The 24,353-nt window shown below is 37.4% G+C and overlaps 1 non-coding gene across 1 annotated transcript; it reads left to right on the top strand.

Annotated features, from left to right (window-relative positions):
• Window positions 1–3,867: 3,867 nt before the first annotated feature.
• On the top strand, window positions 3,868–3,939 carry TRNAC-ACA (transfer RNA cysteine (anticodon ACA)). The gene has a single exon. It is a non-coding gene; the product is annotated as a tRNA-Cys (tRNA).
• Window positions 3,940–24,353: the final 20,414 nt, after the last annotated feature.

The raw sequence follows: 24,353 nt of genomic DNA, 5'->3' as shown, positions 1-24,353 counted from the left end.
ACTTTTTATTTCATCTGTGATATGAAATATATGCTGCACAAATGTACAGAGGTATTCCCATGATTAAGTAAGGTGACCAATGTTAAGTGCTTAGGATAATGCCTAGTAATTAATATTGGTTATACAAACATAGTAATTGCAATGGTGGTATGGTAATTGCTCTTGAGATCACCCATTAATTTGATTTTTTTTATAGTTAGCCTTTGATCATTTGTACAGAATGTTTTCATGGATGAATAGCACAATCAGAGGAAACAGCCCACCTTTATCAATTTCAAACCTCTTTTTATATTTTGAAGGAAAAAGACTTTTAAATGTGTTATTAAAAATTGTATTAAATATTTTTATTGCAAATAATAAAGAATTGCTTGCCATGATTTCCCTCAGCCATCTTCACTTCACACCTACAGCCTTAACTGGCAAACTGCTCTTGGGTTCCCCCAAACTAGCTCAGCAGTCATCTCTTCTGTGAACTGACTGTAACTCTGCTTCAGGCAAAGCTGATGCTCTGTTCTCTGTGCTCCTTAGACTACCTGATTAATCAAGTGAGACCAACAGGAAAATAGATCTTGCCAGTAGCAAAACTGCTAATGAGTAAAAGGATATCAGTAAACAGTCAGTCACAAATGAAGCCTTCCTTCCTTTTAATAGTGTAAAGTAGTTATACACAACCCTCTAGGATATCCCTTCTGTTCTGCATTAGGCACATTTTGTTTTTTGAATAGCATACAAGTTGACAATTTGTCTAATATATGTGGAAACCCCTGGTGGCTCAGATGGTAAAGAATCTGCCTACAATGCAGGAGACCCCAGTTCGAATCCTAGGTTGAGAAGATCCCCTGCCAAAGGGAATGGCTGCCCGCTCCACTATTCTTGCCTAGAGAATCTTATGGCAGAGGCACTTGGTGGCTACAGTCCACGGGGTCACAAAGAGTCGGATCCAACCGAGTGACTAGCCCTGTCCCTTTTTTCACGTGGAAATACTGCTCTCCTCTTACAGTGCTTTTACTGCTAATTACATGGCAGATGGTGACTGCAGCGACGAAGTTAAAAGACGCTGGCTCCTTGGAAGGAAAGTTATGACCAACCTAGACAGCATATTAAAAAGCAGAGACATTACTTTGCCAACAAAGGTCTGTCTAGTCAAAGTTTTCATTTTTCCAGTTAGTCATGTATGGATGTGAGAGTTGGACTATAAAAAAAGCTGAGCGCCGAAGAATTGATGCTTTTGAACTGTGGTGTTGGAGACGACTCTTGAGAGTCCTTTGGACTGCAAGGAGATCCAACCAGTCCATCCTAAAGGAAACCAGTCATGAATATTCATTGGAAGGACTGAAACTGAAGATGAAGCTCCAATACTTTGGCCACCTGATGCAAAGAGCTGACTCATTGGAAAAGACCCTGATGCTGGGAAAGATTGAGGGCAGAAGGGGGCGACAGAGATTGAGATGGTTGGATGGCATCACCATGACTCATGGGCATGAGTTTGACTAAGCTCTGGGAGTTGGTGATGGACAGGGAAGCCTGGCATGCTGCAGTCCATGGGGTCACAAAGAGTCAGACACGACTGAGCAACTTAACTGAACTGAACTGAACATGGAAGATTCTTCACATGACTAACTTCTTTATTCAGCTTGTTCCACCCCATTAGTTTATACTTCAGACTAACTTGTGGTCCTGCTTAAACACCTGTACATATAGGAACTTTCTGTTATCTACACTATTAGCATGTTTACAACTCTTTTTTGGTGAAGAGGTGTGGGTTCATGGCATTTATTTATTCATGTAGGCCTCGTTTGGGCTTGTAAGTTATAAATCAAACTGCCATAAACACTCTCTTATTCCCTAGTTGAAACATAGGTTAGTGGTTGGAGTACTAGTTTTGACAGATAGTCTTGCATGAGAAACAGATAATGATGACTTGTTAGCAATGTAAAAGCAACACTTTCTGACCTTCAGTTTCCTCACTAATAAAATAGAGATATCATTTGTCTACCATAGACATATTTTGATAATCAAATATGAAGTAAATATCCAATTTATGCCTGCATATATAGCACCTGGTCACACTCAACTGTGGTTATTTATTTATATGACTTTCTATCTTTTTTTAACTTTATAGTGAGCTTTATAAAGTGAGGCACAGCATCTTTTTTATCTTATTAACCAGTGGTACAATGCCTATTACAAAATAGGGTAACTTATTGTCTAAATGGAAGGAGAGTTGTTTTGTCTGAAGCTTTCAACTTTCAACTCAAGAAACTTCTGTTATTGTGAAATTGAAAATTTTCTCTGCAGTTATTTTAAATACCTTCTGTTCTGTTACAAAGGTTTAAAATATTACATGATGCCAACTGTGGTTCATTTTTCAGTATGTATTTCCAAAGTTTTTTTTTTAAAGATAGATTCCTTAGTTTGAAAATATGCACATGAATTTTTATCTTCCATAAATGATAACTTGTAATTAATAATCATGTTTTTTTTTTCATTTATTTTTATTAGTTGGAGGCTAATTACTTTACAATATTGTAGTGGTTTTTGCCACACATTGACAGTGAATCAGCCATGGATTTACATGTGTTCCCCATCCTGAACCCCCCTTCCACCTTCACCCCATCCGATCCCTCTGACAAGTTATAACTTATTATGAAGAATCAAATGATGATAAATAAATCTATTCTAATCTCCATCAGATATATTTACTCAGTTCAGTTCAGGGCAGTCACTCAGTCGTGTCTGACTCTGCAAGCCCATGCACTACATCATGCCAGCCTTCCCTGTTCATCACCAACTCCCAGAGCTTGCTCAAACTTATGTCCATCACTTCGGTGATTACATCCAACCATCTCATCCTTGTTCGTCCCCTTCCTTCTCCTCCTGCCTTCAGTCTTTCCTAGCACCAGTGTCTTTTCCAATGAGTCAGTTCTTCGCATTAGGTGGCCAAAGTATTGGAGTTTCAGGTTAAACATCAGTCCTTCCAATGAATATTCAGGACTGATTTCCTTTAGGATGGACTGGTTGGATCTCCCTGCAGTCCAACGTACTCTCAAGAGTCTTCTCTAACACCACAGTTCAAAAGCACCAATTCTTCAGAGCTCAGCTTTATTTATAATCCAACTCTCACATTCCTGCATTACTACTGAAAAATCATAGCTTTGACTAGATGGACTTATGTTGGCAAAGTAATGTCTCTGCTTTCTGATATGCTGTCTAGGTTGGTCATAGCTTTTCTTCCAAGGAGCAAGCATCTTTTAATTTCATGGCTGCAGTCACCATCTGCAGCGATTTTGGAGGCACCCCCTCAAATAAAGTCTGTCACTGATTCCACTGTTTCCCTGTTTATTTGCCATGAAGTGGTGGGACCAGATGCCATGATCTTAGTTTTCTGACAGTTGAGGTTTAAACCAAATTTTTCACTCTCCTCTTTCTCTTTCATCAAGGGGCTTTTTAGTTCTTCTTCGCTTTCTGCCATAAGAGTGGTGTCATCTGTGTACCTGAAGTTATTGATATTTCTCCTGGCAATCTTGATTCCAGTTTGTGCTTTATCCATCCTGGCATTTTGCATGGTGTACAAGTTAAATAAGTTAAATAAGCAGGGAGACAATATACAGCCTTGAAGTACTACTTTGCTGATTTGGAACCAGTCTGTTGTTCCATGTCCAGTTCTAACTGTTGTTTCTTGATCTGCATATAGATTTCTCTGGAGGTAGATAAGGTGGTCTGGTATTCCCACCTCTTTAAAAATTTTCCACAGTTTGTGGATTCACACAGTCAAAGGCTTTGGCATAGTCAATAAAGCAGAAGTAGATGATTTTCTGGAACTCTCCTGATTTTTCTATTTTTATATATGTAAGTATAAATATGATTTCCCTGGTGGCTCAGACGGTAAAGCGCCTGCCTACAATGCAGGAGACCCGGGTTCAACCCCTGGGTTGGGAAGATCTCCTGGAGAAGGAAATGGCAAACCACTCCAGTATTCTTGCCTGAGAAATCCCATGGATGGAGAAGCCTAGTAGGCTATAGTCCACAGGGTCGCAAAAGTTGGACATGACTGAGCAACTTCACTTTCACTTTTCACTAAGGATCAGTCAGTCAGTTCAGTCGCTCAGTCGTGTCCGACTCTTTGCGACCCCATGAATCACAGTACGCCAGGCCTCCCATCACCAACTCCCGAAGTCTACCCTAACCCATGACCATCCAGTCAGTGATGCCATCCAACCATCTCATCTTCTGTCGTCCCTTCTCCTCCTGCCCCCAATCCCTCCTAGCATCAGGGTCTTTTCCAATGAGTCAACTCTTCGCATGAGGTGGCCGAAGTATTGGAGTTTCAGCCTCAGTATCAGTCCTTCCAATGAACACCCAGGACTGATCTCCTTTAGGATGGACTGGTTGGATCTCCTTGCAGTCCAAGGGACTCTCAAGAGTCTTCTCCAATACCACAGTTCAAAAGCATCAATGCTTTGGTGCTCAGCTTTCTTCACAGTCCAGCTCTCACACCCATACATGACCACTGGAAATACCATAGCCTTGGCCAGATGGACCTTTGTTGGCAAAGTAATGTCTCTGCTTTTTAATGTGCTATCTAGGTTGGTCATAACTTTCCTTCCAAGGAGTGTCTTTTAATTTCATGGCTGCAGTCACCATCTGCAGTGATTTTGGAGATCCCAAAAAAAACTCTAACACTGTTTCCACTGTCTCCCCATCTATTTCCCACGAGGTGATGGGACCAGATGCCATGATCTTAGTTTTCTGAATGTTAAGCTTTAAGCCAACTTTTTCACTCTCCTCTTTCACGTTCATCAAGAGGCTTTTTAGTTCCTCTTCACTTTATGCCATAAGGGTGGTGTCATCTGCATATCTGAGGTTATTGATAGTTCTCCCAGCAATCTTGATTCCAGCTTGTGCTTCATCCAGCCCAGCATTTCTCATGAAGTACTCTGCATATAAGTTAAATAAGTGTATATATTATACATAAATATACATAATATTTATTTTCATATATATATAAATTATATATATTTATATATCACTAAGTATAACTATATATATAATTTATATATAATATATATGAAAATAAATACTATGTATATTTATGTATAATATATATGAATATAAGCATTATATGTATTTACTTTAGTGCAACAATTACTTATTATATATTTAAATTTCCTGATTTTTAGTTGGCATTTTTCTTGGTTCACTATTATATTTCTCAGGGATATATGACATTGAAACATCAAAGTCTTGGATAAAGAAAGACTAGGTAGTAACTTTGTGTTATCCAGTATTTATCTGGTTCATTCTGTGTCTTCCTATTTATTTTTTAAAAAATTTTTTTCATTTATTTTTATTAGTTGGAGGCTAATTACTTTACAATATTGTAGTGAATTTTGCCATACATCGACATAAATCAGCCATGGATTTGCATGTGTTCCCCATCCCGATCCCCCTCCCACCTCCCTCCCCATCCCATCCCTCTGGGTCTTCCCAGTGCCCCAGCCCTGAGCACTTGTCTCATGCATCCAACCTGGGTTGGCGATCTGTTTCACACTTGATAATATACATGTTTCAATGCTATTCTCTGTGTCTTCCTATTTAAAAGTAATTTTTAAAAAATCATAATTTCTTTCAAATAAATGCATTGAAAATCTGTTTCTTTATAGGCAGAGGATTAAAAAAATATTAAGATTGGGAGAACAAGATGGCAGAGGAGTAGGTGGATGTGGAGTACATCTCTCTCCATGGATACATCAGGATTACACCTTCAGACACAGAAGTGCATGCAGAACACCAGTTGAGAGCAGACAGGAGGACCTGACCAGGAAAACTCATATAAACTCACACTAAACTCAGTAGGACAAAGGATCTAGGGGGGAAAACAGGAATGTTAGAAGGACTGGACCTGCCCTGGGTGGGTAGGGGAACTGAACTGGGGCCCGATTCTCACATCGGGGCAACTGTCTTTGTCAGAGGAGAAACATTTAAGGCTGGCAGTGAAACAACTGCTCTGTGGCAGCCTAAATGGAATGAGAATCAGACAGTCATTGCTGCAGCAATACATACTCCAGACAGGGAGTGGATACCCTGGAAGGTGCAGTGGCTGAGAACTGGAATTTAGGGATTGTGGAGCATCTCAATAGATGCATAAAAAGCCTTTGACAAAATTCAGCACCCACTTATGATTAAAACTCTTCAAAAAATGGGCATAGAAGGAACTTACCTCAACATAGTAAATGCCATATATGATAAATCTACAGCAAACATTATTCTCAATGTGAAAAACTGAAAACATTCACCCTAAGATCAGGAACAAGACAAAGGTGTCCACTTTCCCCACTATTATTCAACATAGTTCTGGAAGTCCTAACTACAGCAATCAGAGAAGAAAAAGAAATAAATGGAATCCAGATCAGAAAAAAGAAGTAAAGCTCTCACTGTTTGCAGATGACATGATACTGTACATAGAAAACCCTAAAGATAGTATCGGAAAATTACTAGAGCTAATCGGTGAATTTAGGAAGATTGTAGGATACAAAATCAATACACAAAAATCACTTGCATTTCTATATACTAACAATGAAAAATCATAAAGGGAAATTAAGGAATCAATCCTGTTCACCATTGCAACAAAAAGAATTAAATATCTAGGAATAAACTCACCTAAGGAGACAAAAGAACTGTACACAGAAAATTATGATACAGAGGAAAGAAATCAAAGATGACATAAACAGATGGAGAGATATCCCATGTTCCTGGGTAGCAAGAATCAATACTGTGAAAATGACTATACTACCAAATGCAATCTACAGAGTCAATGTGATCCCTAACAAATTATCAACGGCATTTTTCACAGACAAGGACAAAAAATTTCACAACTCATATGGAAACACAAAAGACCCCAAATAGCCAAAGCACTCTTGAGAAAGAAGAATGGAGCTGGAGGAATCAAACTTCCTGACTTCAGATTATACTACAAAGCTCCAGTCATCAATACAGTATGGTGGGGTAGTGGCACAAAAACAGAAATATAGACCAATGGAACAAGACAGAAAGCCCAGAAATAAACCCAAGCACTTATGGGTACCTTATTTTTGACAAAGGAAGCAAGAATATACAATGGGGCAAAGACAGCCTATTCAATAAATGGTGCTGGGAAAACTGGAAAGCCACATGTAAAAGAATGAAATTAGAACACTTCCTAACAGCATACACAAAGATAAACTCAAAATGGATTAAAGACCTAAATGTAAGACCAGAAACTATAAAACTCTTAGAGGAAAACACAGGCAGAACACTGGATGGGATAAATCAAAGCAAGATCCTCTATGACCTACCTCCTAGAGTAATGGAAATAAAAACAAAAGTAAACAAGTGGGACCTAATTAAACTTAAAAACTTTTACACAGCAAAGGAAACTATGAGTAGGGTGAAAAGACAACCCTCAGAATGGTAGAAAATTATAGCAAATGAAAAAAGGACTAATTTCCAAAATATACAAGCAGCTCATACAACTCAATGCCAGAAAAACAAGCAACCCAATCAAAGAGTGGGAAAAAGACCTGAACTGACATTTCTCCAAAGAAGACATACAGATGGCTAATAAACACATGAAAAGATGCTCAACATCACTCATTGTTCAGTTCAGTTCAGTTCAGTCGCTTAGTCATGTCCGACTATCTGCGACTCCACGAATTGCAGCACGCCAGGCTTCCCTGTCCATCACCAACTCCCGGAGCTTACTCAAACTCATGCCCATCGAGTTGGTGATGCCATTCATCCATCTCATCCTCTGTCGTCCCCTTCTCCTCCTGCTCCCAATCCCTTGCAGCATCACGGTCTTTTCCAATGAGTCAACTCTTCCCATGAGGTAGCCAAAGTATTGGAGTTTCAGCTTCAGCATCAGTCCTTCCAATGAACACCCAGGACTGATCTCCTTCAGGATGGACTGGTTGGATCTCCTTGCAGTCCAAGGAACTCTGAAGAATCTTCTCCAACACCACAGTTCAAAAGCATCAATTTTTCTCACTCAGCTTTCTTCACAGTCCAGCTCTCACATCCATACATGACCACTGGAAAAACCATAGCCTTGACTCTTATTGTTAGGGAAATGCAAATCAAAACCACAATGATATATCACCTCACATCAGTCAGAATGGCCATCATCAAAAAGTCTACAAACACTAAATGCTGGAGAGGGTGTGGAGAAAAGGGAACACTCTTGCACTGTTGGTGGGATTGTAAATTAATACAGCCACTATGGAAAATGGTATGGATATTCCTTAAAAAACTAGGAATAAAACTACCATATGACCCAGCAATCCCACTCCTAGGCATAAACCCTGAGGAAACCAAAATTGAAAAAGACATATGTATCCCATTGTTCATTGCAGCACTTTTTACAATAGCTAGAACATGGAAGCAACCTAGATATCCACAGACAGATGAATGGATAAAGAAGTCGTGGTACATATACACAATTGAAATATTACTCAGCCATAAAAATGAATGCATTTGAATCAGTACTAATGAGGTGGATGAACCTAAAACCTATTATACAGAGTGAATTGAGTCAGAAAGAGAAAGATAAATATTGTATTCTAACACACATATGGAGTCTAGAAAAATGGTACTGAAGAATTAATTTACAGGGCAGCAGTGGAGAAACAGACATAGAAAATAGACTTATGGACATGGAGAGAAGGGAGGAGAGGGTGAGATGTATGGAAAGAGTAACATGGAAACTTACACTACCATATGTAAAATAGATAGCCAACAGGAATTTGCTGTATGGCTCAGGAAACTCAAACAGGGACTCTGTATGAACCTATAGGGGTGGGGAGGGGAGGGAGATAGTAGGGAGCTTCAAAAGGGAGGGGATATATGTATACCTATGGCTGCTTCATGTTTAGGTTTGACAGAAGACAACAAAATTCTGTAAAGCAATTATCCTTTTAAAAAAATAAATTAAAAACAAAGAAAAAAAAAATTAAGATGTCATTGGAAGTTCATAGTTACTTCCACCCTACCATGGTGATTACTCTCAACAATATTACCAATGGTCAACTTAGGAACACATTGAATGTTTGCCCACATCTCTCTTGACTTTCCTCCAGAATTCCGTATAGCTTTTCAGTACATATTGGGCATGTGTTTATTTTGTTAATTAAATTCTAAGAAATAACTCCTTCATATTGCTTGGCACTTAAGTCACCATTTTATCGTAGATTTCTTTCTGTTCATCTAACTGCTCATTTTTAGTGTTCTGGGGTCTTTTTTTATTCCTTTTATGCTTTAAAGATTTGAGATTCCTGAAGTTCTCTTTTGATCTTCACCTCTTTCTGTCATTCTCATTTTTCACTCTTATCCATATCCATGGCTTTAATGACCACATATATGCTGATAATTCAAGAACATTTATTTATAGAGACTGTACCAGCCTCTGTCTGAGCTCTCTCTCTCTCTCTCTCTCACACACACACACACACACACACACACACACACACCTCTGCTGGTATTAATGAAGAAGGAATTCATAGGGCCTGGACTCCATCTCAGGCCTGTCCGTGCTGGCCGTGCTCGGCTGCCTCTCCAGCGGACTCTGAACTCTCTGCTTAGTGCCTGTGGGGACGACAATGGAAGGATAAGACCCCCTCCAGACAGGGGAATCTTGAAGATCACATCCAGGCTACTCATTGCCTAAGAGGAAGCATACGGTAATCACCCCTGTCTCCGGACAGGTCATAAACTTTTTTTCGTATTTATCAGGATGTAATCACAGGCTTATCGATTATTAACTGGTTGGAATGTAACTGCGGGCTTATTGACTATTGACTGTTTGGACACGTACACGTGGGGTAGGTGGTGGGTTTAGACACGTACACACGGGGTAGGTGGTGGGTTTGGACACGTACACATGGGGTATAAAAGATTTTCACAAATGCTGGACAGGGTCCTTGGCTAAGAGGAGACTCTGCCTTGGGTCTGCCGGCGTAATAAACTGCACTCCACTATCTGCATTGTCCTTCTGAGTGAGTCTGTTTCCCGGAAAGCATGGCTATAACATTAATATTACCTAGTGTATTTTTCCATTGAAGAGTTACAGTCATTTAAACTTAACAGATATGAAATCAACCTCGTTATCTCTTCTACCAAAAATGTCATTCCATTTCAGTTTACTATTCTGATGGAAACTAGGGCAATTTACCTCAATACTCAGACGATAATCTTCCCCCCACTTCCTACACTCTAACTCCATAAAATTATCAAATCCTGTTTATTCTATTTCTACTTTCTGTGTGCTTATCTATCCCTGTTTCTAATATCTTCATGTTGGCTCTTGTCATTAACTGTGAAGTATGTCAGCGTTTCCTATCTGACCTTCCTGACTATAGCCTCATCTCTCTTTTCTGCAATGCTGCCAGGTCAGTATTTCCAAAGTATACATGTGTTTATGCTGTTATGTTTGTGTATATATTTCAATGTCTCTTTTTCTCTTTTAGGGTAAAAGCTAGTATCGTTAATCATCGAAACCATCCTTAGTTGACTGGTGCTAGATCATTAAGAAATTTCCCAACCTGAATGCCTACTTAGTGAAGACCCTCAAGGTGGTTTATAATAATTTCTCAAACTAGGAATCTATGCACTCTTTAAATTCATGATGCCATTTAAAGTAGAATTTTAAACAATGAAAACTGAAATGAATTAATTTAAAAAAATCAAAATTTTCATACTCTAAAAAACAGCATGGAATAATGATACAGATCTTAGGAACTTGAAAACCAGGTTTCCCTCTTATTATCTGAATTATCTTGGGCAAGCCATTGAAACCCTTCACAATTCAGCTTTCACTTCTATAGGGTGGGTATAACACAGCAAGCAAAATAATTCATGAAAGGAATTTGCTAAAAGCTAATTTGTGAAAATATAATTTTCTGAAGAGTCAGATAAATTTAGGGAAAGTCAATTTGCAAAAACATAATTTATAAATACACAATTTAATTAATTAATTTTAGGATTGTTTACCTTGTTGTTTAATTGCTAAGTTGTGTCCAGCTCTTTTGTGACCTCATGGACTGTAGCCTGCCTGGCTCCTCTGTCCATGAGATTTTTGTTTATCTACTTCTTATTAATTTCAAATGATTGAAGGCCATTTTATAATTCTCAAATTTAAAGCATTCACTATCAATCTTAATTTTTATCAGAAATAAAACATACATTACAATTAAATTTGAATTTTAATGTATCTGGGCTTAATCAGATATTAAAATTTCATGCCTCTAAGACACAGCAGTTTGGATCTGACAACTAGAAGCAGTCTTCAGGTAAAACAGAAACTGCTGAATATAGGAAAGGGGAAGAAAAGTAATATGAATGTAGAGATCTTTATGATACATACTTAAACTTTGATAATTTAATTACAAGGAAAAAATAAAGAATTCAAAGATAAATTCATAAAATTGACAAAGATAAAAAAGTTTGGCAAGAGTAAATGATATAGAGGATTTAAAGTCACTATTGACTAAGAATTCCTTTAAGAAATAATAATTACTTTCAACTAATGAAATGTGATACTTATTATAAATAATATCCTTAAGTTTAATATTTCAATATTCAAAATACATCAATTACAATCATTTCACATTCTTAGTAATGCTATTCAATCTCCTGTTAATTCTATTGAAACCATTTTGGTTAATTGATAAATGTCTTAGTTTGACAAATTTGGAAAATTGATCGTTAGATAATTGGATCTTCAGCAACTTGATCACTTGTTGAATTGAATGTTGGAGGCTTTTATATTAGCAATACGTGATAACTTAAAACCATAAAAATAATTTCTATTTAATGGTGTCATGGTAAGGAAAAATGTGATTATGCAGGTAAAATTTTGGCACTTTTTAAGTAGCTAACTTAATACAGATTTATTATAATTACTTCATTGCCAGTTCTTACAATTGTTATTTGTTGTTGGTGGCAGCAGAGCATAATTTTTATGATATTCCTTTTGCCTAACTCTGGAACTTAATTTGTGACCATTTGTTAAATTCTCCAAATGTCATGGAAGAAAGTTATACCCGAACAGATCTTCTTGACAGAGAAGAGAGCAGTTTAATGAATGTCATCATGCAAATGCAAAGCAAATAAAACACCGTTGTCTTGCAGAAGTGTTATATTAAGACCTGTTCTGATGTTCATTGAAACCTTTCTGTTGTCATACGCCGGGGGACAAGAACAGAACACTTTACATAAGAAACCAAGGGATTTACTGTTGAAAGAAATCATAAAAAGCCAAACACTCAGGCCTCATGGTAGAAAGTTAAAGGTGGCCCTGAATAAGGCTAATTGCAATAAAAGGGGAAAAATAAACATCAGTGATCCTAGCAGGAACAGCAAGGCATGAACTGGTGTACCGGCCTCAACATGAAAATAAAGACGGGCCTGCACTTGCTGGTTCTGGAACATCTTATATTAAAGCTGGAAATCTAGCAACTCTGACAGAGTGACATGATTTAGAAACAAGGTTCAAACATGTCAAGTAAGCAAGCTAACACATACCCTGATATTATTTGGTCTATTTATTACACATTACGATTAGAGAATTAAAAAAAAAGATATTTTTACTTTACCCTGAGATATCCAAATCATGACAACCAAACAGATGGAATGTTGAGCCATTTTCTGTATGTTCACCAAAGGAAACAACTTTATTACTGATTTTTATAAAACTGTGGCAGTCATTGCCCAATATTATTTTACAAAATGACTACTTATCGTGAACAGACTATCTGTAACCTTAGTAAACTCATTTATTTAAGGTACATTAAAAAAAAATCATGATCAAAAAGATTCTTCTAAAATCTGTACTTCTTGCAAAAACATTTGAAAGCTTTTTTTCTCCTTATTCATTTATTTTACAAATAACATTTTCACTGAGCTGCCCCAGTGGATCTAGTCACTGGCCCTGACGATACAGTGCTGCTGCTGAGGACAACACTCCTGGACCTCGTGAACCCAGATGCACAGGATTCTTTAGCTCCCAAGGTGGATTTCATCATTCTACTAGAGAGCTTCCACTCTATTCCTCATTCGGTTCCATTTTCTGAATCAAGTGTTGTTTGTCTCACTAACTCTCTTTCTGGATTAGCATAAATTCTTTCCTCAAACTGTTTCTGGTTCCAAATCTGGTTTGGCTTTTATTTGGGTGCCATTATTATTCCTACTTTCGGTTTCAGTGGTTTCAACTACATGGTCCAACCAACTTTACCTTTTGAACGTTTGAGTTTTTTGTTTCTTAATTTTTCTGTTTGTTTTGGGAATTTTGATTTCTCCTGGCCTCTGAGACACCTGCTCCTCTTTCATCATTTCCCCAAAATGATGGTTTAGCGATGCTGAAAGTAAAGTTTCTGTCACTACCTACAGTGCTGCCTCGTTGGCTGCCAATTGTCAATAAAATCCTGTGTTATTCATTTTCTTGTGTGCCACTGTGAGCTCAAATAAGTCAGAACAAGAAAAAAGAGAAAAAGCAATTTATGTTCACCAGAGTAAAAAGCAGCCAATAGATCAGGAAATACCAGGATAACTATGCTTTTGAGGTTGTCTGTGTCATTCTGACCTTCTGTTCCGGAACTGATGGGACCAATCAGTCAATTTTACAAAGACACAACAATCTGTCCATATTTCTTTGACCCATTGTTGAAACTGTAACACTGAGGCTACCAATACATATGGGTATTTGCTTAAATGAGAAAAAGATATAAAAATTTTGCTTTTCTCAAAAAGTAAAGGTAGTCTATTTCTTACAATGACCTGTTTTTAACTCATTCTGTGTCTGTAGCATGCTTATTGCTTTTCTCTCTCTCTCTCTCTTTTTTTTTTTTAACCTCTTTTCATGTTTGGGAGACTTATATTTATTAATCTGTCAAAACTTTTAACAAATTGTCTATGTTCAGATGTGTCTAATCCAAAGACATATCTATTATTACTTAAAAAGATGCACTTAATAAAAATTGCAGCTTAGAAAATACATAGCTTTGATTCTTACTAAGAACTTTGCTGGTTAAGATAATAATTCTATGGAGCAGCCTGAGGGGTTCTGAAATGAGGATATAAATGATACAGGATTGATTGATTCTGGCCTGCGGAGAGCTTCATCTCTTGAGACATCAAAAGGGTTCATAGGGCACAGCATTTCCTCCCTCTCTTCTCAAAAGAAAATAGAAAATCCCTATAGAAATACATAAATAAGCCAAGTCAATATGTGAGAAAATGCCATATGCACTGAAAACAGGATGTTAATAAACTTAAAATTTGAACTTTAATCTTCACCTACAACCTTGACAGTTATTGAAGAGAATAACGTGTAAATGGAGAAACTTGGTCATAGTCTCCGGATTTCCACAGCTTGCTTTTGACTTTAAGTTTATTCTCATGTTTGAATAGATTTTCTGGATGGATTACTATAACTTTGCCTTTTTTTTTTTTTTTTGCTTACCTACTGCCACTTAGCAAACCACTTTATAGCTCTGTGGCTGAAAAATCAATTTATTATTGTATCTGTTGGATCTGTGTCCACTAGACTTGGTGGCTGGTTCTGGTTTGAGGCACTGAACTCAGTGGATGGATCTGCAGAGAACTGAAGCCTCCAGTGGACTGTTGGCTCCCAGAGCTGGTATTTGATGCTACCCTTCGTGTGGAAGTTCAGCTGGGTTGTTGGCACGAGCAATCACATTTGGCTTATCTACGTGGCTTGGGTTCTTAATGATTTGGCAGTTGAAATCTGCAAGGGAATGTCCCAAGAACAAAAGTTTCAAGACACTGAGACTTCTTATGACCCAGACTTGGGAGTTATACTGTCTCTCACACCACATTCTGCTGGTCAAAGCAATTCACAGGCTCAGAACAGATTCAGAAAGAGATGAAACAGACTCTGTCTTCCAATAGGAGTGTTGCATTCAACTGTGGTCTTATTTAACCAACCACTCTGCTGAAATTATTTCTGTTTCTCATACATGGAACAGACACTCATCTCCCCTCAAGGCCCTTAAACTCTCCATATATTATAGCATCAGGGTCAGGCATGAGCTACTGGAGGAACTCATCATTTCAAATCCTGATGCAGGTGTAAGGTACAAGTGAGGTTCCCTGAGCCAGATTATTTATTCTTTATCGTGAATGATCATTTCCTTTTATGAAAAATGTCTTGTTTTTGTAGTTGAGTAGCTTTCCAGCATGCTTCCTGTTTACAGAAGATTGAGGGACTAGAAGCTTATTTTTCATTTTGAACTGCCTCCAGCCTTTTTAGTTTAAGTTGACAGATAACATTTCTACTAATACAAGACTCTTAAAATGGTTTTGAGTTTTCCAGGGATCTTATTGGGATTCATTCTCCTGGTTAAAAGTGACTGCCCTAAATTTCAGACATATTTCTCTCTGTCTTGGGAATGAGGGTACTATGAAAAATATCCTTATGCGGTTTAGAAAAACTTTGTCTACCCTCAAAGTCAAGAAGACACACAATTAATATTGATATCTTTACAAGACCTTTCATCTGGATAAGAGGGTCTAGGGGCACAAAATTAAGATGCTTAGTAACCTTACCATTTTATTTCCATAGCCAACGGGGCTGTGCCTTAAAATCTTACTCAGATCTTAGGAAAAGATGTTAACAGCCACATGGTGGGTCAGGAATTCATCCTAAACTATATTTTACTGATAGCCCCTTAGGTTCGACCTTTCCCCTATAAAGCTTTGAGCTTCCCTTGTAGCTCAGTTGGTAAAGAATCTGCCTGCAGAGCAGGAGACCCGGGTTGGATCCCTGGGTTGGGAAGATCCCCTGGAGAAGGAAATGGCAACCGACTCCAGTATCCTTGCTTGGAAAATCTCATGGAGAGAGGAGCCTGGTGGGCTGCAGTCCATGGGGTCGCAAAGAGTCGGGCTCGACTGAGCGACTAACACTTACTTATTTACTACAAAGCTTCAATTTCTTACAACTTTGTGGTCTGAGAGTAAGCTCACTTACTACTCGGCCACGCGGCAGCTGGCTGGCTGGGGGCGGGGCTTCAAGGCTGGGGTCTTGATGATTGGTTCCCACCCTGATGCTGTTCCCACGCCAACCGTCCAGCCCGCCATGAGCCTCGGCGGCCCAGAATTCTCATTCTTCCCGACCCAGATCCCGGAAGGAGGTGGAGGAGACCATGGACGAAATGCTCCTTCAGAAGCGATTCTTTGCAAACCTGGGACGAAACCATCTCACTCCTTCTTAAGGCCAGAGTGTTGGAAACGCGCAGCGTGTAAACCAAAGGGGACCAGCTAAAAGGCCTTCGTAGGGATGGCTGGGCCCCCTGTCTCTTTCCTGAAAGCCCAGTGCTTCAGGCCGAGCCGGGCCTTGGGGCTTTCTCTCAGGTCCTGGGGAAGTGGCGTGGCTCCGGCACCCCCGGCGAAGGAGCTGCCGGTGCTGTACAGGCCTTAAGACGCCAGGGAGACAACGCTCCGAGTCCCCGTGGGCGTTTGAGAGCTTCGTGGCTCTCTGTCTTATCAGGGATATGGGGAAGTGAAACTACACTGCAGCAGCTTGGGTTTTATGTTTTTTGTTTTTTTTTAAACTGTTGATTTGATTTCTTCCCTCACTTCATGTAATAACGCGAGGTTTGGAGAAGCAGTTGGAACTCACACGTGGCAGTTAGTGCCTGGGAGATGAGCTGGAGAAGGCGTTTTCCGCCAGCGTTTGAGCTGCCTGGTGGTCGCCGGGGACTCGGCGTTCCATTCTTTGTGTAGAACTTTGCGCGGAAAGGAAGCTCGCTTGGTGCCACCTGGCTGCTTAGCTCCAGTGTTGGTTGGTTCGTCTGCAAACCTCAGTGTCCACAGACCCAGGGAATCATCTTAATAAAGCTGTCGAGGTTCAAAACAGAAACACTAATCCCCGCTTCCCGAAAAAAAAACTCCCAAACCTAACTGCAAGAGATGGCATAAGGAAACGATATCCAAGAGATTCAGGTGGAAGCTGACGAACGTTTGTGACTTTTATTCTCAGATTTCGTGCCTCAATGCTGCCATTGAAACCTGTTGGCCAGATTCAAGGTAAGAGAAAATCGAGTCACAAAAGTTCGTGGCTGTTCTAATTTATTCTTTCTTTTTCAAAGAATCCTCAAAATTAGTTAACGGAGTCTCTAATGCGTTAAAAAAGAGTTTTGTTTAGTGTATAGAAAATAAAGTGCAGATAAATATCTAAAATATGACTTTAATACTTTTGAGGAAAGGAAAAAAAAAAGCGTTTGCTTTAAGTAGTCTGGACTTTTATGAAAGCTTCAGGTACTTGCTGGTGTAGTAACTCAACTGAAAACCAGTTTAGCTGTGAATTAGCTTAATGACCTTGGTTGTTAAGCTGTAGATAAAAAGTATGAGAATGTGAAGTAATATTAGGCTAGTAAATGGTAGGTGAAAATGCAAGCCATAATCACTGTCAATTCAATGACATCAATCCAATGACAGCAATAATGGCAGTTATTTAAGACTTGGTAAAGCTACATTTGTATGTTTATATACGCCTCTCTATATGTGTACATATTTATATCTAGATCTCCTAGTGTATGTGAATCCATGAAAAAATTTAACATTTTTATTTTCTTTTAAAGTCAAGTGCTCTGATTGGGTAAAAATGTGAAAAATATTGTTAGCAGAATGGTATAATTTGCAAGAGTCATTTATTTTCTTATGGAAAATCTAATTTAAAATTTCTCAATTTTCAAGTTGACTTTTTAGTCAAGTTTTGTTGATGGTGGTGTTTGTTTTCACTTGTGACTTAAAAGCAGGAAAATGTAAAAAGTATGTGTGCAATTTAATAACAGAAACTGCTGTCTTTTAAACAGTACTCTTATGGGCTTCAGGTATTTTTGAACATTATGTAAAGTTAGTTTTTCCACCGAAAATAGCTAATCAAATTATTTATGACAGATTCATGATATCAGTAGTAATTTATGTTTTTTGGTAATAGGAATTAGATTAAATTAAACTAAACTTCTAGAAGACTACTTTTCTTGTATTTTATTGTAGAAGAAAATTTAGGTGGTTCTGAGTTTGGCAGTTTTTTTTTTAGTTTTTATGCTATAGAATTCTATTATTTTCTGTTGACCAATCATGATACAAAGGTATTAAGCAAATGATACCATTATATTACATAATCGGGCTTCCCTGATGACTCATATGGTAAAGAATTTGCCTGCAATGTGGGAGAACTGGGTTTGATCCCTGGGTTAGGAAGATCCCCTGCAAGAGGGCATGGCGACCCACTCCAGTATTCTTGCCTGGAGAATCCCCGTGGACAGAGGAGCCTGGTGGGCTACAGTCCATGTGGTTGAAAAGAGTGGGACATGACAGAGCAGCTGAGCACAGCACAGTCACATAATCACAATAGTAAAAGATGGTTATCAGTTTTTACAATCAATAGCCAGACAAAAAATAGAAGATAAATTTAATTGTAAGCCATAATGGAAACGTGATTAACCTAACAGTATAAAATAACTACATACAATTTGTGGGGTTAATAGAGTGCCGTGGTAAATGGAAGTGTATACATGCAATGTTCTCATCCACCCAGCCAGTCTGTTTGGCACAATTAATCCATTTACAGTTTAGATAATTATTTATATGTATGATCCTATTATACGTATGAACCATTTTCTTAATTGTTCTGGGTTTATTTTGTGTAGGTCTTTTCCTTCACTTGTGTTTCCTGCTTAGAGAAGTTTCTTCAGCATTTGTGGTAAAGCTGGTTTGATGGTGATGAATCTCTTAACTTTCGCTTGTCTGGAAAGCTTTTGATTTCATCATTGAATCTGAACAAGACTCTTAGCTGGATAGAGTATTCTTGGTTGTAGGTTTTTCCCTTTCATCATTTTAAATATATTGTGGCACTGCATTTTTAAATACAATGCTGGAAGCATGATCCAGAAAGAGAAAAATGATAAAATATGCTTAAATAGATTTTAATAAAATTAAAATTTCTGCTTGGCTAAGACTCAAAAGGCTGGAAGAAAATATTTGCAAATCATATCTGATAAAGGACTTTTTTCCAAAACATAAAAAGGACTCAAAATGAAACAAGAAATATTGAGAATGGGTACTCTTGCCTGGAAAATCCCATGGACGGAGGAGCCTAGTAGGCTGCAGTCCATGGGGTTGCGAAGAGTCAGACATGACTGAGCGACTTCACTTTCGCTTTTCACTTTTATGCATTGGAGAAGGAAATGGCAGCCCACTCCAGTGTTCTAGCCTGGAGAATCCCAGGGATGGGGTCGCACAGAGTCAGACATGACTGAAGTGACTTAGCAGTAGCAAATGATGAGAATACAAAGTGGTAGAGTCATTTGGAAGGTAACTGAGATTCTACGTATTTACCCAATTGATATGAAAACTTAAATCCACACAAAATCCTGCATGTGAATATTTATAACAGCCTTATTCATAATCATTAAAAACTGGAAACCATCATATGTTCTTTAATAGGACGTACTCATCTGCACAGTAGAATATTATTCAGTGATAGAAATAAATGAGTTACCAAGCCACAGAAAGACATGGAGCCGTCTTAAATGTCCCTGGAGGAGGGCATGGCAACCCACTCCAGTATTCTTGCCTGGAGAATCCCCTTGGACAGAGGAGCCTGCTGGGCTGCAGTCCATGGGGTCGCAAAGAGTCGGTATACAACTGAGCGACTAAGCGCAGTCTTAAATGTATATTGCTGAGTTAAAGACATATCTGAAAAAGACTATATCTTCTGTGCTTATAATTACATGAAATTATAAAAAGGCAAAACTGTTGAGACAATGGAATAGTGGTTGGTTACCAGGGTCTTGGGAGAGTTGGGGAGGATACATGGGTAAAGAACAGATGATTTTTCAGGCAGTAAAACTACTTTGATGCTGTAATAGTGGATATATGGCATTACAAATTTGTTCCACCTCAGAGCACAGAGTGAACCTCAATCTTTTTTTTTTTTTTTTACATTACTTGGAAAGTCAAGAGATCCCAGGAAGGATAGCAGACTGTGACAAGAAAACCTAATTCTATTACAAATGTATAAAACCATCTCACTGAGGTGGATGGGGAGATAGATAATAACTTAGGTAACTTTGGAAATGAATGAGATCCATAAGACTAAATGGAAAAACATTGTGCAAAAAACTGTATTTTAGTTGATAAGGTTCTTTGCTGTGGGGATATAGGTTAAGGGTTCTGATATTGCTATACATGTATATTGGAACTGAATAATTGGGCTAATGGATGGCAGATGGTGGGAGCCAGGTTTCTTGCTATTGAAGTGGGAATCCATAGATATTAAAAAATCTTAAAAAAATGTGTGGCTTTAGAAGGATTGCATTACTGGTGCTGCATGGATTTGCTAGAGTGCTAGTGTATAATAGTTCACTGTTTACTTCTACAGTTTTAAAATTTTTTCTGTGTCTTTATGGGAACAGAAGTTGGTTACTTTGGTTAATGATATTAAGTATATAATAATCATTTAAAAATATGAGAGAATAGACAGTTTGTTGTGAATGCTTGAAGAAAATTTGTCTGTGAGTAACAGTTTGTAATATATTTTAAAAAAGAAATGTACAATATTAAGTGTTGACAAAGTTAGGTGAGGTTGAGTCACATTTTATAGGTTAATCCATAATGTGGAAAAAGATTTGTTACTCTTTTAATGCAAAAACAACTTGTTACATGGGTTATATGCAGAGTGAAATAAGAGTTGCTTTCTTTCTGTTAAAATGATAAATATGTTTTTGATAGTATATCCTTTTAATAACGTGAAAATACAGAAAAAATGGTGTACCGTAATCAGATAGTTGAAGTTCCTTATGTCACCCAAATGCTGTCAGTTGAAAGCCTATTACTTTATGTTCCATTTTTTTTATACTTTACAATCACTAACAAAATTTCTTCTCTTTTGTAAAGCTAGAATTTCTAATAATTGTTATTACCTGTTCTGTTCACTTCAAATATTGTCAGTTTAATCCAAAACTGATACTATTTCTTTTTTCTAAATACTAAGAGTATGACCCTGTCTTATATCTTCCTATAATTCTTTTTGATATTTGCTTTCTTAACTTCAAATTTAAAAACTCAGATTCAGAATAATAAAACCTTTAAGAGTTTTTCAAACTCATACTGTCTTTGAGATTTGCTAGATGGCTGATTGACACCAAACAGTTTTTCTCTTTATAGAAGAAGAGATAAAAAAAGGTATGCATCTTGGTGGTCTCTGTATTTTTAATTAGTTTGAAATATACAGAGAATCATGCTAGATATGAAGCCTTCATTCTTTAGAGTATCTGCAAATGAAAAAGAGAAACTCAAACTGGGTCCCTGGGATAAGTAGATACCAGTGGTACTTGAAATATATTTCTGTAGTTGTGCTCCTTTCAGGTTGGACGAAAGCACAATCATATTCATGTATAAAGACTTTCAGTAATTGTCATCAGATTGATTTATAAATTTATTTTATAATCTAGGCAGGTCATGACAAGCTCAGCAAACACTTTATGAGATGAATTAGAAGTCCCTAGAGATTTGTCCATGTCTCATTCTTCACAGTACTTTCTTCCTCTTAGGATTATCATTGACTTATCATTAAAAATGAATTGTTACCTCCACAGAAGATCCAGACTTCCATTCTGAAATTTCTATATATGGTAATAAATTAACCAAAATCTTTTCAGTCTCATTATTGACAACTGGTTTCTTCTTTTCCCTTAAACTTTTCTACAGGTCCCTGCATAATTATTTTGAGAGACGTTTCGAAAGAATACTAGTCTCAGTAAAGAGCATTACCAAATATTTTTGATGAATCATATTTCAGGGAGTAGACACATGGCAGGTTTCTCAAGTTTGAGCTGATATTGTCACTATAAAGAGATCCTTTTCATTCTGTGGAACCAAGACAGGATTCCAAGACTCAGTTTAGTAGATGACAGCTAACACCTCTTTGTTTTCTTCTTTAGCTATGTCTAAACATCAATTTCACGGAGAAGGCACTGGCGACCCACTCCAGTACTCTTGCCTGGAAAATCCCATGGATGGGATTTTGGTAGTCTGGGATTTTGGGATTTGGGAGTCTGGTAGGCTGCAGTCCATGGGGTCGCTAAGAGTCAGACACGACTGAGCGACTTCACTTTCACTTTTCACTTTCATGCATTGGAGAAGGAAATGGCAACCCACTCTAGTGTTCTTGCCTGGAGAATCCCAGGGACAGGGGAGCCTGGTGGGCTGCCATCTGTGGGGTCGCACAGAGTCAGACACGACTGACGTGACTTAGCAGCAGCAGCAGCAAACATCAGTTTCACAGACTACATTTGTATAAACTGTAATGAAATACTATCTAAGTAGTTTCTTGTTCAGATTGACCCTGTACAGTACAGAAAATACAGTATATGGAAATGCCTAAATATGAATTAATGAATCAATAGGAAAAATTTATAATAGTGACCTGAAGAATAGAAATATGTAGTTAAATTTGCCTCACTTACAAAATTACTGAGATCTGTAGTTAAAAATGAAACAGAGTACTTTACCAGTACCCTTATTATTTATGACCATGTGACTATCTTCTAAATTCATTAAGTATCCATGTTTCAGATAAGAGCTGTACTTTATTTGCATGTTTGGAGCCTAAATGTCCTTTCAGAAAACTAGCATGGTATATGTTCTATAGTTAATGAAAACCTACAGGTCATAATCAATATTTCCTCCTCACAGGTCAAGAACACTCAAAAACACATTGATTTAAAAAATGAGTAAGAGGATATCTCCAGATGTTTAGTTTCTATTCACAAACTCAGTATAAATGAATCATCTCATTCTGTCTGTAGATATGAAGTAGTTAATAACAAGTTTGTAAATGTATAAAAATGATTCCTGGCATATAAATGTGATTGAGTTGTGGTTTATTCAACATAGCTTTAAAATATCTCCAGACAGATGTTAGCTGTCAAGCCCTAGTATTGTCAAGTGTCATATTCTTCTAGTTTTGGTAACCAAGATACAGAGTTTTTATATGTTAATAATTATATCTTGTGGCATCCATGGGAAAAAAAGAGCAAGAAACACAAACCATAAAATGAGTGACATCGAAACAAAATTGCTGAATACAATTAGGTGGTCAAATCATGCTTTAGAGATAAAAACTTTCAAGGAGGTAAACATCAAATTGACACCATGTCTTGTCATCATAATTGGTAAGTGTGGCTATAATCCCCCTGTCAAAAGTATAAGTTAAATAACAACATTAAAACAAAACAAAACAACTCTTTACTTTGAGGTAAATAATAATATCAACTACACAAAAACACGGTTTTATCATATTTGAACAAATGAGACATATTGTACCGTATTTCTAGCCTCAAATGGTAAAATGCCTTATGAATATTTTCTCAGTGTCCTGATGACCTCCCTAAAATTTCCTCTCCCTGTTACTTTACCAGGCTCTTTCCTCTTCATGTGAAATCTTTTTTTTCCCTCAAAGAGGTGGGAGGCTTCTCTTTGATGCTCCCAGTGTATTGTATGCATACCGTTATTAATAGGATTTGCATTTTGATGTAAATTCTCAATTTACTTTCCTCATTATATCATAAACTTGATGAGGATTATACCTTATTGATATGTGTCCCCAGTGAATAAGTCCTACTTTCAACAAATGTATGTTTAATTGAATAGTCTATTGGTACTTTTTTGGGATAATTTATTTTTTCTTAATATTTTTTCTTTTTAACTTATTTATTTGCATAGGGCATATGACAGCTTATTGTCACCTTTTAAGAGGTTTGTCTGGTCATAGTGTCTTTATACATGCTTATCCCCTACTGTGTTAATGAAACACTGAGAATGTTTTAAAATGAAAGTACTCATAGGATGGACTTCGTTACAAACAATAAATTATTTTTCATCCATTTGAAAGCATGACTGTATGATAAAATACAATTCTTTACTGAGTAAGGATGCAAATTTCTATATAAGCCTGTTTATTTATATTTCTCAAATGAGAACAGTCGGATTTTGTTTGATTTAATTTGTGTAAGCTAGAATACATTTAATTATGCATCTGTGGTTTAATTATCATCAGGAAGTTAAAGAACTTGTATTGTCGTACAACAACAGCATAATTGAGAAATGAATACTAGAATACCCTAGAAAATCTTCACTGGGTAGATTCCAGGATTTTTGTTTAAAAATGGCACAGATTGGATTAAAGAAACAACAAAGAAAAAAACTTGTTTTTGACTGCTGAGAAGTTGTACTCAGCTAAAGCCAGTATTACTTAAAATATGGCAAAATAATTTTCAGTGCACTCTACAACAGTG

The sequence above is a fragment of the Dama dama genome, chromosome 26, assembly GCF_033118175.1.
Source record: "Dama dama isolate Ldn47 chromosome 26, ASM3311817v1, whole genome shotgun sequence".
Classification (NCBI taxonomy): domain Eukaryota; kingdom Metazoa; phylum Chordata; class Mammalia; order Artiodactyla; family Cervidae; genus Dama; species Dama dama.
The sequence above is the reverse complement of the archived record's forward strand: the minus strand, read 5'-3'. Positions and strand labels throughout refer to the sequence as shown.